This window comes from Schistocerca americana, chromosome 7, assembly GCF_021461395.2.
Source record: "Schistocerca americana isolate TAMUIC-IGC-003095 chromosome 7, iqSchAmer2.1, whole genome shotgun sequence".
Taxonomy (NCBI): domain Eukaryota; kingdom Metazoa; phylum Arthropoda; class Insecta; order Orthoptera; family Acrididae; genus Schistocerca; species Schistocerca americana.
In genome coordinates this window covers 503,696,437-503,709,728 of record NC_060125.1, presented here as the reverse complement: position 1 = coordinate 503,709,728, position 13,292 = coordinate 503,696,437, and the positions used below count along the sequence as shown (strand labels likewise).

The 13,292-nt window shown below is 41.1% G+C and overlaps 1 protein-coding gene across 1 annotated transcript in view; it reads right to left on the bottom strand.

The window, feature by feature from the left end:
• LOC124623042 (cholinesterase 1-like) overlaps window positions 1–11,344 on the bottom strand; it is a 38,025-nt gene extending 26,681 nt beyond the window's left edge. Inside the window, exons 1-2 of the mRNA XM_047148835.1 lie at window positions 11,268–11,344; window positions 3,948–4,082 (exon numbers count right to left, since the gene is read on the bottom strand). The gene's annotated coding sequence lies outside the window, so the exon portion shown is untranslated. The remainder of the gene's footprint in view (window positions 1–3,947; window positions 4,083–11,267) is intronic.
• Window positions 11,345–13,292: the final 1,948 nt, after the last annotated feature.

The window sequence follows — 13,292 nt, the reverse complement described above, 5'->3', positions numbered from 1 at the left end:
ACGAACATCCCTTTATCATGCGATCATGTATAGAGAAGCAATAGAGATTCACAAACACCACAATAATTTTAATAGAAAAGATGAAGTTTCAAAGTTGGACAAACTATGGATGTCGACGTTGCGCCAGCAGAATGACAGTCGGTTACTCTTAATCGAAAATGATGACGCCTTCCAAAGATAGGCATACTGTCGGCATCACGTGACGAATGGTGGTGCCCTCTATGTGCTCTATAAATGCGAGAGTACATGGAGCCTTAGTGTCAGTAGCCGGACGACCTCACAAGATGTCTCCCGCAGATGGAGACGAAACGTCAGGTGGAAATTGTACACATCGACCACGGCCTCTCGGCCCGGAAGTTTTAAATGAAGACAACACCGGCCGTGAAAGCCTACATTGTATGATTAGATTCTGTATAGTTTCTCACAAGTTCTGGAGACTTGTGTGATTTAACCGATTTCAGCAGTTTCTCAAGCCACTATCGCTGATATCTACGACAGACAGATGGCAGTGTTGCTGGACTATTGTGCACAACTTTTGATACCCTCCTTGTAGATGGGCACTGTAACATAGAGGACAAGGGGTATAAGAGGGGACGCTAGGAGGTAATTGCCACCTTCTGTAATCTGGGAACAGAGTTTTTATTCGTTACAGAATTCTCACACACTTCTAGCCCTGACTATCAGCGGCTCTAATCAACAGCAGCTTTAACACTGCTGAGCCCGAAAGGCTTTAGCAGTCACATAATCTTGGCACTTTTTTGGTTGTCACGCTGTTCAAGGGACATTATGTCGATTCCTAGATGCAGTGGCGATTTCAGCGCTGTGCTGCAGTCAAGAGGGATGCGAAACTTTACAGAATTGTGCAGAAATAGTGTCCACAATCCTTTCTCTGGCATTCCTCTTACAGCCCTAATCGAACTGTAGATCCTCTGGCACATGAATTCCCAAGCCAGTTCTCAAAACAACATAAACACGCAGCAGTATAAGTGCCCGACTACCGTTCTCCATTTGCGATAAGGATTCCCCTCCGTGCTGTACAACGGAATCATAACAGTAGTTTGCCGTTTGATGTGGACGAAGAAGACTCGTGCTGGCTTGCTGGAGATACATTGAGTTTTACACGGCGGAGTAGAGCTCCATGAAAAATATCCTGATGCTCTACTGTAGATGTGTACATTTATACATAATCTTGGGAGTTGAATGCAGCAGTCGAAATAAGTCTGTTATATATGTGGCGAAACTAGTTTCAAATATGAATGTCGAAAATATGTGCTGTCCGGAGATTGAAACCATCTCAAAACTCTACGGGGTGAAACACAGTGGCAAGTGCAGTCATAGGGCTACGAATTCTGAAACCCAGTTGGCCTGGTTGCACAATAAGTCGACAAACTTAGGAAACTAGGACTGTCCTCAATAGGTCCTAGGTTGTCAAAAGCCGGCTCTGCCGGCCAATTTGAGATCGGTTTTGAAAGATTTACCACTATCATCTAGTGGAATGCAGGATCTGGGTTTCACTCTTTCCAACCAACCCAGAAAAATCTTTCATAATGCATTGTATTCAACTTTAGTTCAACAAAATATTACTGCAAGACACTTACGGAAAAAATTGCACCACCAAGAAAGGGTTGTGCGACATAAACGAAGGTTGGTAGGCGTATTTCTACATCTGAAAGAAAATGTCTCTTCAAATTTCGCGCCAGTCGCATAAGAGTGGCGCTAGTAGCAGCAATATGAGCAGCAGTGGACGCCACAGTTACGTAACTACAAATCGGTTACTTCAAGGCTCAGAGAAAACCGCCGTGTAGCATGCTTTCCACTGACCCCAAACCATCGTCGTTTGCGATTTCAGTGGTGTCAAGTGAGAGCTCTCTGGAGGGCAGGGTGGATGTCTGTTGGGTTTTCTGATGAAAGCTGGTTCTGCCTCGGTGCCAGAGATGGCCATGTGTTGGTCCGAAGAAGGCCACCTGCCTGCTTGCTATGCACGCTGGACCTACACCTGTAGTTAGGTCTGGGGTGAGATTTCATACCACAGCAGGAACACTTTCATGGATATCCCACGCAACTAAATTGTGCATCAGTCTCTTGCTTCGATTTGTCGTGCTGCCATTCATGAACATTATTCCAGGTGGTGTTTTCCAACAACATAACGCTCCCCCTCCCCCCACATACCACTGTTGTAACCTAAGTTGCTCTACAGAGTGTTGACTTGCTCGAAGAGCAGATCTGTCTGCAATCGAGCACATATGAGACATCATTGGACGACAAGTCCAGCGTCATCCACAAATAGCATTAGCCGCTCCTGTATTGATCAAGTGCAACAAGCATGGAATTCTTCCCACAAATTGACCTCCGGCACCTGTACAAGACAATGCCTGCTTGCATACAACACTTTGGCGGTTACAACACTGATCAATGTACCAGCATTTCACATTTGCAATGGCTTATCTCGCGCTTACATTACCTGAGATCTTGCATTGTTAATCACTTAAATATTTCATTATTCTACATTAATTTTTTTTGTGTTGCGATTTTTTTCGTCAGTGTATATTAAATAATTTGTGAATATTTTGTACATATATTTCACAGCTAATGGGCTACGGTGGATGTACTTACATGATTACTGAACCTTAAAGGTAATATCCACATTCATATTAATAGTATCAAAAGGTTATATACACTACTTAAATATGCATAACGTTTGGATGTCAAAGTAATCGATCTTAAAAGTACCAACTCAACTGGGTACTTATGAATCGTTTTGTATGATTCCTGTCATAATTAGTGCGGGGGAGGGGAGGGGAGTGCACGACGCGTTTAAAACTCATCAGATCAGTTACATCAATAAATGCGTTTTTAAAGATTTGGCTTCTCTCGGACAAATCTATGCTGATGCGCAAGCACGGTATTTAGTATTGTTCCACATGATAACTTTTCGTACCTACCATTTGCGAAAGAAAGTACCCCATCACATAAGAATACTGAAGGTTAGATGAGCACGTCAGACAACTTAAGATAATACATCGACTGCCTGAGAATTATATTATGGTACAACCTGACTAAACGAAAGAGTATGTTGATACGACATATCCTGAAGCATCAAGGAAGTGGTCAGTTAGGTAATGAATGGAAGTTTAGAGAAAGGTGGCGGGGAAGGGACGGGGGGGGGGGGGGGTGGAGTCGAAATCGTAGAGAGATACCGAGACTTCAGTAAGCACTCTGAAGTGGTTGTAAGTTGTTCTGCACATATTACGAGACTTGCACGGGATATACTAGCGTGGAGCGATACGTCCTATCAGTTCAAAATGGCTCTGAGCACTGTGGGACTTAACTTCTGAGGTCATCTGTCCCCTAGAACATAGAACTACTTAAACCTAACTAACCTAAGGACATCACACACATTCATGCCCGAGGCAGGATTCGAACCTGCGACCGTGGCGGTCGTGCGGTTCCAGACTGTAGCGCCTAGAACCGCTCGGCCACTCTGGCCGGCCGTCCTATCAGTCCTCAAATGAAGAGCACCACAACAACCGACGGAAATAACCTCAAATGACCGCAGTTCCCGATATCGCAAAATAAGAGGAGGAAATCTGTTTATTATACTGGTGTTACATTAACAGTTCCCGTGCTTTAAAACAGCTATGAAACATACTTGCAGTAATTTTCTTTACAATAACAGTAGCAACTAGCCCCGATGTCCTCAACAATTCTTCATCGTTTTCATTCGAACGCACATTAGGGTCATTCTAATATAATACGAGCCTCCACAAGGACCACATAGGATTGAATGACGTCATAAAAAGAACGATTAAATTTGATTGTTAAATAAAGTTATCAAGAGAGCTTTCATCGTGTATTAATATATTGAAAGCCTGCTGAGCTCCGAAACTAAGAGAAATTTTATACAAAGGATTGCTATAGAAATAAAAATTTTAATGTATAATACTTACACGGAATCGCAGATCTCCCAGCGGCGGTGTGGCGTATGGTACGCCCAGGAATTGGTTGTAGAGAGCGCCGTTCAGTGATGTGGCCACCACGCCCCTCAGAACTCCGTTCTCCACAGTCACGAATACGTCATCCCCCTGTAATAAGTTCTTGGTCACCATTCCTCGTAATCAGAACAATCAATTCGTTTATTACATTTACCTTTTCTATGTAGAATTCCCCACTGAACCATACACAGAAGCAAAAATCTAATGACGTAAGTTCCGAGGACCTTCATACCAACACATGTGACCATTTCTGGCGATCTGTCATCTGGGGAATGTTAGATTTAGATGATATTTCAGCTCATGAGAATGTCAAAGGACTCTCCCTATGCTGTAAGAGCATACCTATCCATGTATGTAAAGGAACCTCTTCCAATAATTTCAGGAAGGTCATGTTTAATTAGGTCCAACCTATCCTCATTTTTTCTCTTTTTGATATGCAAATCTAATTAATCAATCGAGAAAACATGTTCAGATCCATTGAATCTTTCTCTGATTTAATACGAGAGTAATACCAGAGATTGTAAGATCATATCACCTTCTTCTTCCCTAATTAACAATATGGGCTTACGTACAGTTGGGTTTCCCTTGTGAAACGCAAATATTTTATTGTAGAGGTAAGAGCGGAGCGTGGATAGCAGATCAGCAGACCTCTCCCGCGCTGATACCGAGGGGAGGATGTGCAGTTTTGTGTGTCGTTTTATATCACCGGGGGCAGAGGCGACTGGCTGGAGCTGTAATAGTGGGATGAGAGAAATTTCTCCGCGCACAGGCCGAAAGAAGAGTGTTGAAAACTCGTGAAAAAATAGTGCTATTTCAATATTTTTCCGACCGGTTATTAGCTGACTAAAAAGCAGGCGTTCATGACGGAGGCCAAAGGCCCAGAATTCTCGGTACAGAACTTGTCGACAGACACCAGATTGGAGGCTACGTTTTTTTACAGTCCATGTTGGGAGTAAAACTACAAATGGTATTGGCAAGAGGAAGAAAGAACCTTGTCAATGGCGGTCAAATTTTTTTAGCGTGGAATCGCGCACAGAGCAGTTACTGGGGGCATAGTGTCTTCACCCTTCACCGGACTTCTGTAGACTTCTCGAGACTTCAGACTTGTTTTCACTTCAGGGAGCTTTTGCAGGCTTCTCTTCACATCACTTCATAAGCAGGCAACACAGACGGTCTTGGCCTTAAGATGCGGAGAGAGATGACGGAAATATCTGCAGCTAGATTGGTAGCAGTCGAAAATCTCTTGGCCTTCACCTACACGTCTGCACTCATCTCGTCTGTCATAGATACGGTTCAGCAGCTTTTTCTTTCTTTTTTCCAGCCATTATTTATCCCGATCTCTGTCTTGCTCTATAGTTTTTACCCTCTATAGTTCCCTCTAGTATCACAGAAGTTACGCCCTGATGTCTTAATAAGTGTCCCATTATCCTTCTCCTTGGCAGTGTTTTCCCTATTTCCTTTCCCCGCCGATTCTGCGGATAATCTCATCGTTCCTTACCTTACCAGTCCACCTAATTTTCAACATGTTTCTGCAGAACCACATCTCAACTGCTTAGATTCTCTTTTCTTCCGGTTTTTCCACAGTCCGTGTTTCATTACCAAACAACGCTGTCCTCCAGACGTACGTTCTCAAGAATTTCTTCCTCAAATTAAGGCCTATGTTTGATACTAGTAGACTGGATCCCTATTTCTTCCCTGCTGACTACTGCTTAGATAACAATAAAGTTAGGGATACGTTAGACTCAAATTCCCGCAGGCTCACCACGACCGATCCATGTGCATAGCGCTCAAGAAGTTCTCCTTCTTTCTCTCGATCATGCAATTACCGTATTCACGCTAGTTCTTTACGCTTAATGAGTCTGATAGGAAGTGGTTAAGCAAGTCATACATTCTCTTTCCAGACCCTTAGTGCACTTTTTCTGCAGTCGATTTCATGTATGAGTTGAATGTTCTTGAAGTGTGTAACGAAATTTTAATGTTTTCAATTATCCTGTGTACACATAATAACGTGTAACAAAACTGGGATTTACTTGGATCATGTGTTTCATTTCGTAATTAGTAAATCCCTCGGATGAAATTAATCAGTATAATAGTTGTGGAAATGTCGGCAGTTGGAATTTAATATTAGCATCACCTTACTAACAAAACTGCGTTAAATTTGACTTCGATGGATAACTTTATTAAGCATTTGGATTCGAAAGAGCGATCCGCCTCCCAATAGGTGCAGTTGATGTAGATCAAACAAGCTCACACACGGCATTTCGCATCAGAGCCCTGTACGACGAGCCAGTAAGACGAAGGGCCCGATCAACTGACTGACTGTAATACTTCACCACACATTTATAGAGTAGCGCTCCTCAAAATGCGTCTGCACAAAGGCATGTGGGTTTTCGTCTCACCAACGGTGTGAGTTGCAAGCGATAGACCGTCAAAAGTACAAATAGTATGAATGAGATTACATGGCGATTTAAAATAAGCCAACGACAAAGCTCCAATCATCGACCTTTATCTCCTAATAGAAATTCCGAATCCGCTACATATGGTAAGGATAGAGGCTGTGCGTACGTTATATTCACAATATTTTTGTATGTTAAAATTCTGCGAGTGATTATTGAAAAGTAACAGCTGAATAATATCTGCTACTTCATCCCACATTGTTAATATGTCCGTTCACATGAAATATGACTGCTACGCACCGTACTAGTTTTATGTAGGCTGGCGAAAACTGGAGTAAACACTCTAGAATCTGGTATTCTGCTGTTGGAAAATCCTATCCGTTTTCTCTACAAGCAGTAACAGCATACCCATTACAAAAACCGTAAACAGTTACCATATCAGCATTCTTAGCAATTGTAAATGCGCTTAAACAGTCGATACAGTAGAACTGGACAGTAGATCACAATCACACTTGAAAAAATCAATTATTTAAACATGAGAACAACTTCACAGCTTAAAATTCAAAACAAAATTACAATCGATAGCAATGGAGAGATTTATCCCAAATGAATTCATAACAGGTACACAAAACAGGTCAGAACACTATTATAGAAGCAACAACAAAGTGTGCCACATGTAAAAGACCGCAAAAGCCCCAAGACTGGTGAAGTTCTACAAAAGATCGACATTTAGAGCGAAGTTCAATGAGAGGTGCTTTTAATAGTTTCCTCAACGAAACACTGTCTCAGTCTATTAGAAAATCCAAAGACCTTCTGGTCGCATGTGAAGCACGCAAGTGGCAAGACACAGTCAATACCTTCACTGCGCGATACGAAGGTAATGTCACCGATAACAGTGACACTAAAGCAGCGTTACTAAATACAGTGTTTCAAAATTCCTTAACCGAAGAAGGTGAAGTAAATAATCCAGAGTCAGAATCAAGAACTGATGCCAAAAAGAGTAACCTAGACGTACATATCCTTGGTGTAACAAATCAGCTTAAATAGCTCAATAAAGGCAAGTCCTCCGGTCCAGGCTGTATACTCATTAGATTCCTTTCAGATATTGCTGATACAATAGCTCTGTACTGAAGGGGACATTGTATGTCCTACGCCGCCAATGTTAAATTATCGAATTTTGTGACCCATTATCTTGGAAACTTTTTAAGACACCAACTTACAGTTTTTCATAATTATTGAATGCACCTTTCTAGATACAGTGAACTAGAAGTATTACTAACATTGTATTGTGGGGCATGTTATCCTTTTCTTTTCATAAACTCAATTTTTGACGGAGTTTTGGAAATAAATGATCATAAAACAAAACGACTCAGGACATTTTAATTATTCTAGTGCCATATGTGTTGAATCTCATACTTGGCATGCTGTGAAAATTTCATATCTCTATCATCAGTACTTTTTTAGAAAACGGTTCATTTATTGCAAAAAATGTAGTTCGGAGATAATGAGGTTTAAAACTTTTTTATTATAAATTCTTATTCAGACTGACATTTCTGCGTCTTTTATGCACTAGAATTTGCCCTGGTACATAGTCTGTGTCTTCTCCAGTGTCACAACAGCCCAGTGCTTGCCCCCACCTTTTCTTTCTTGCTTCTTTTGTCATTTGCTGAGAAGCTAACTCTGCTTCACGTACACGAAGCTCATCCAGTTCCCGCAGTCCTTTAGCTGTGTTCTGTCTAAATCTTACCCCTAACTTCTCTATAACCTTAAGTCTTTCATAGTTCCCCCCGCTAAAAGTTACTACAGCATCAGGCACAGCTAACTTTAGAGTCATAAGGTCAACAAATACATTTTCACGCACACGGCTCCACACAATATTATTGAAGGACTCATTCACATTCTGGGTCTTCCCATGTAAACACTTCTTTAGTAACTGAGGATTTGCCAAATCTCTGTAAGTAGGTGTAACTGCCTCCATTACTGCCAAAGGAAGAGAATATTTATGTGTAAATTCATGCACAGTGCTAGAAAATTCAGCTTGCCTATATTTACACCAAGTGTTTGGTGGAGGTAGACACAAAGCATGACATGGCTTTTCATCGGTTGATATTCGATGAAAGAAAGCGCTCCACACAGCTCTTTTCATCTCCTCTAAATTATCTGCCAGTATAACGATTTAATAATCCATTTCTTGCCTTTTGTGAGAAAATGAAATGCCTACAGCCGTCCTTATGATTTTATTTGTTTTGTAGCTACCAGTTTTGGCAATACCAGCATCAGAAACAAAGGACTTATTTGTTTATTTGTAATGCCAGATTCTGAAACGTAGCAGTAGTCATAAAACAAAGCAATTCACAGCCTTATAGACTGTGTAGTTCCCAAGATATGACTGCTCAACTGTGGCGGTATATGCGTAGCCGCGAAATTTGAGTCACACGTCAACATTCAAAATATTATTTGAAGTTCTCATAATTGTATGATTTTTAATGTATTATACACCAAAATGTCAGGAAAGTCCAAAGTACGTTATGATGTAGAAAACAGAAAATGTCAAATTTCAACGAATTTCACGTACAATGTCCCCTTAACAATCATATTCAACTGCTAGCTCGACGGGACGTCAGGACCTAAAGACTGGAAAGTTGCACACGTCACACTAATACGCAAGAAATGAAACAGGAGTAATACGATGAATTATAGATCGATATCACTGATGTCAATTTTCACTATGATTTTGAAAATATACTGTTTTCGAACATTATGAATTACGTCGACGAAAACGATTTGTTGACACGCATACAGCACGGATGTAGAAAATATCACTCTTATGGAACACACCCTACTCTTTATTCTAAAAAAATGAGGCAGTTGACAGAGGCTCTCAAATTCATTCCATATTACTAAGTTTCTAAAAAGCTTCTAATCAAGTTGCAAGCCTCTGGAGTACCGTCTCAGCTGTGTGACTGGATTTGTGATTTCCTGTCGGGAAGGCCACAGTTCGTAGTAACTGGTGAAAAGTCATGCGTAAAACAGAACTGATATCTCGTGTTCTCCGAGAAATTGTTATACGCCCTCTACTGTTCCTAATCTATATAAACGACTTACAGATAGGAGACGATCTGAGCAGCCATGTTAGACTGTTTGCAGATGATACTGTCATTCACTATCTAGTAATGTCAGCAGAAGATCAAAACCAATTATAAAATGATTTAGACAAGAGATCTGTATGGTGCGAAAAGCGTCAATCGATCCTAAATAATGAAAAGTGTAGGATCACCAGATGATTACTGTAAGGAAGGCGTAATGAGAAATCATACAACAGTAAGGGCTGTCAACTCAACTATATAATAGAAAATATTGTGGGGAAGGCAAACCAAAGACTGCGTTTTGCTGCCAGAGTACTTAGAAAATGATACAAGAGACTGCCTACACTACGCTTGCCCATCCTCTGTTAGAGTATTGCTGTGCAGTTTTGGATCCTTACCAGGTATGACTGACGGAGGACATCGAAAAAGTTCAAATAAAGGCAGCTCGTTTTGTATTATCACGACGTAGGGATGAGAGTGTCACGGATACGACACATGAGTTGCGGTGGCAAACATTAAAACAAAGGCGTTTATCGTTGCAGCAGGATCTTTCCAGGAAATTTCAGTCTCTAACGTTCTCCTCCAAATGCGAAATTATTTCGTTGACACACACGCACATAGGAAGAAATAGTCATCATAATGAAATAAAAGACATCAGAGCTCGCACGGAAATACTGTAGTATTGGTTTTTCCTGCGTGCTGTTGGAGAAACGCAAGAGAAATATTTCAAAGTGGTTCAGTGAACCCTCTGCCAGGCACTTAAGTGTGAATTGCAGGGCAGTCATGTAGATGCAAATATTCCAAGTCAACTAGAGTACCAACACGCGAAATGAAAACGTACATCGGTAGTCAGTTGCATCTCTCTGTAATCAACCAAAAGTGTACACTTGTTCCATGGTATGTTTTATTGAAATTAATCTATAGTACTACATCCTAAAATATCTTCTGTTCCTCCTGAAACACCTTGTAGGCGCTGTTCAGCAACTGAAAACGACGACACCTCGCTGAAGAAACTAGACTCGACATTTCTGAAAAAGTGCTCGTCACATCCCATTTTGCCTATCCTCTTTTAAGAATTGGTTTGGATCCCGAGACATTTTCAGACAAATAATGCGACACTGAAACTTCCTGGCAGATTAAAACTGTGTGCCGGAATGAGACTCGAACGCGGGACCTTTGCCTTTCGCGGGCAAGTGCTCTACCAACTGAGCTACCCGAGCACGACTCACACCCGGGACTCACAGCTTTACTTCTGCCAGTACCTCGACTCCTGTCTGCCAAACTTTACAAAAGCTCTCCCACAGGAGATGGAAGGTAGGAGACGAGGTACTGACAGAAGTACAGCTGTGAGGACGGGGCGTGAGTCGTGCTCGGGTAGCTCAGTTGGTTTGCCGGCACGGTAACTCAGCGTGTTGGGTCAGATGGTTAGTTGCCCTCTGTAATAAAAGAACTGAGTTAATCGATCAACAACGAACTTAAACGGATGTCTTACGACGTCCGCCCCGAGCACATGCAACGAGAAAAAGCGAAAAAAAAAATGAGATTAAAAAAAAAGTTGGTAGAGCACTTGCCCGCGAAAGACAAAGGTCCCGAGTTCGAGTCTCGGTCCGGCACATAGTTTTAATCTGCCAGGAAGTTTCTTATCAGCGCACACTCCGCTGCAGAGTGAAAAATCTCATTCTAAATAATGCGACTGTTCCATGGAGATTCAACAAGGCCTACATGTCTCCCAAAATTTATGTCTAAGGAACGTTAAAGTTTAGCTCTACTCCTTTCGTTGTTGATTAGCGTACCTCTTGAACCGTGGGAGGGCGCGGGACAACCGCTGCCCCTGTGTACAAGACCACAGCCAACAGCAACAGCGCGACGGAATGCATGTTTGCGTCTGAGCGAATACATTTGTGTTTCCTATATATACTCATAGATCATATCGGAATCACTTCCGATTTGCTTTACGATAAAACAAACGCGATAGTTATGTGTACTTCAGTTACCCAAAATACTCTTCCAAGAAAAGTATTATCTCCTTTCTTGCGACATAAGTGGTAATCTTTGTTTTCACTGCAGGAGAAGTCAGCAACGTATCACCATACGTAACGATCAACTAGATATGATCGTCAATGAGTTGTTGGACATGTCATACAGGAAGAAACTTGTAGACTCTCTTTCCTAGCGAAACAGAGGCTATTATCAACTCTAGAGGCGAAGTCACACGATGTTATCTTGATGTATTCTGGGTCTGGATGACTTCTCGACTAGTGTGATTAGTAATGTTAAAGCAGTACTGGTATTATGTTCCATTTAATTATTTGCAAGCACATTCTATGATAACAATTTCGGCAGCATAATGGCAAGCTACAAAGCAATAATTCATTACATCACGAGCTGTAGAATGATGAAATGTCTGCATGTCTATTTCATCTCGTGTGTCACACTTGCCTCGTTGCGTCCTGCCCTTCCTAGCAGATGTATGAATGAATGAACATATGTGTACAGGCAACTAGCCGGCCACTAACCAAAGCTATGTAGAAGGTGGTGGTTTACGAAAACAGAGCAGACGGTAACGCTGAGCAAAGAGGCTAGCAGAGGCTTTGGGCTGAATCGATAGTCTAGAGGAAGTTATATCGGTCAGCTAATGAGGACTATCCTCTGCCCTCAGTGTTTGAAGGGAGGGTAGTTTGTGGCCAGGTGGTCTTGCTCGTCACTCAGTCGCGGGGAGCTGACGTGTGTAGTCTCATCGTCGGTAAGCGTAGAACCATGTTTATTAAAGTCACCATTGACAGGGAAATATCAGAAGATGGTGTAATTTTCATAATTTTGATCTTTTAACTTGTTAGGGCTTGGTAACTTAATGTCGTGCAGGCCCTCAGCCTGGCATGTTTGTGTGTGGTTAAAGTTAAGCTAAATGTTCAATAAGTAAAAGTGGGAGTGAAATGTTTCTTTGCGACAAATGGCTATGTTGTTTTTTTTTTAATCAAAATTAACGATATTTTCTTTTTGATATATTGAACTTCTATATTATTTGAGATATAGCTGAGTTACTCACTATATTAAGTGTTCAGCTGAGCTCAGAGTCACTTGCAATAATTTTGAAGAAATTGTATTTGAATTTAGACGTAGTTCTCTTTTCGGAACGGGTACTCGTAATTCTGTGCCAATTGCAGTAGACATGGTTCACTGTAGTTGGTGCTCATTAAAATGCTTGTTGCTGTTGTATAATGTGTGCCAGGAAGTGGATACGTAAGGAAAGTGATTTTGAACTTTGTGTGTGTTTTTAGGTAGGTTATCTTTGTGATAGATTTTGGCCACGTGTGTTCTGGCTAACGGAGTGGGGAGAATAAAAGCTTAGATCTAGCCAGAATAAGTAGCAATAGGAATCATATATATGATACAAAGTGATAAATTTTGGTTCATTTGTGATTTTTCTTCTTAAATTATGGTTTGCTTTTGTGGCTGTATTTGTAGTCAGATAGGCAAATTACTCCAAATCTATGGTAGCTTAGTTAATCGCTACCGTCCGGTTATAAGCATTACGAGGGAAATACAAATGCTGAGTATATTTATTTTTTGGATTTAAGTTGCGATTTAGTTATGAGTTCCAAATGTGGTAGGTTGTGTGGTACTTTCTACTGATCTTAAACCACAATAGGTATTTTTCAGCACGGCATTTAAATAAACATAAATTAACTTCGATCATTTTTTGAAAGAAATTGTAAAGTTCTATACTATGAGACGCTACAATTCAAGTATCTGGTAGCCTCATTTGTTTGGCCTGTTACTTAGTAATGTTTAAACGATAGTGTGTAAAGAAAAGAGTG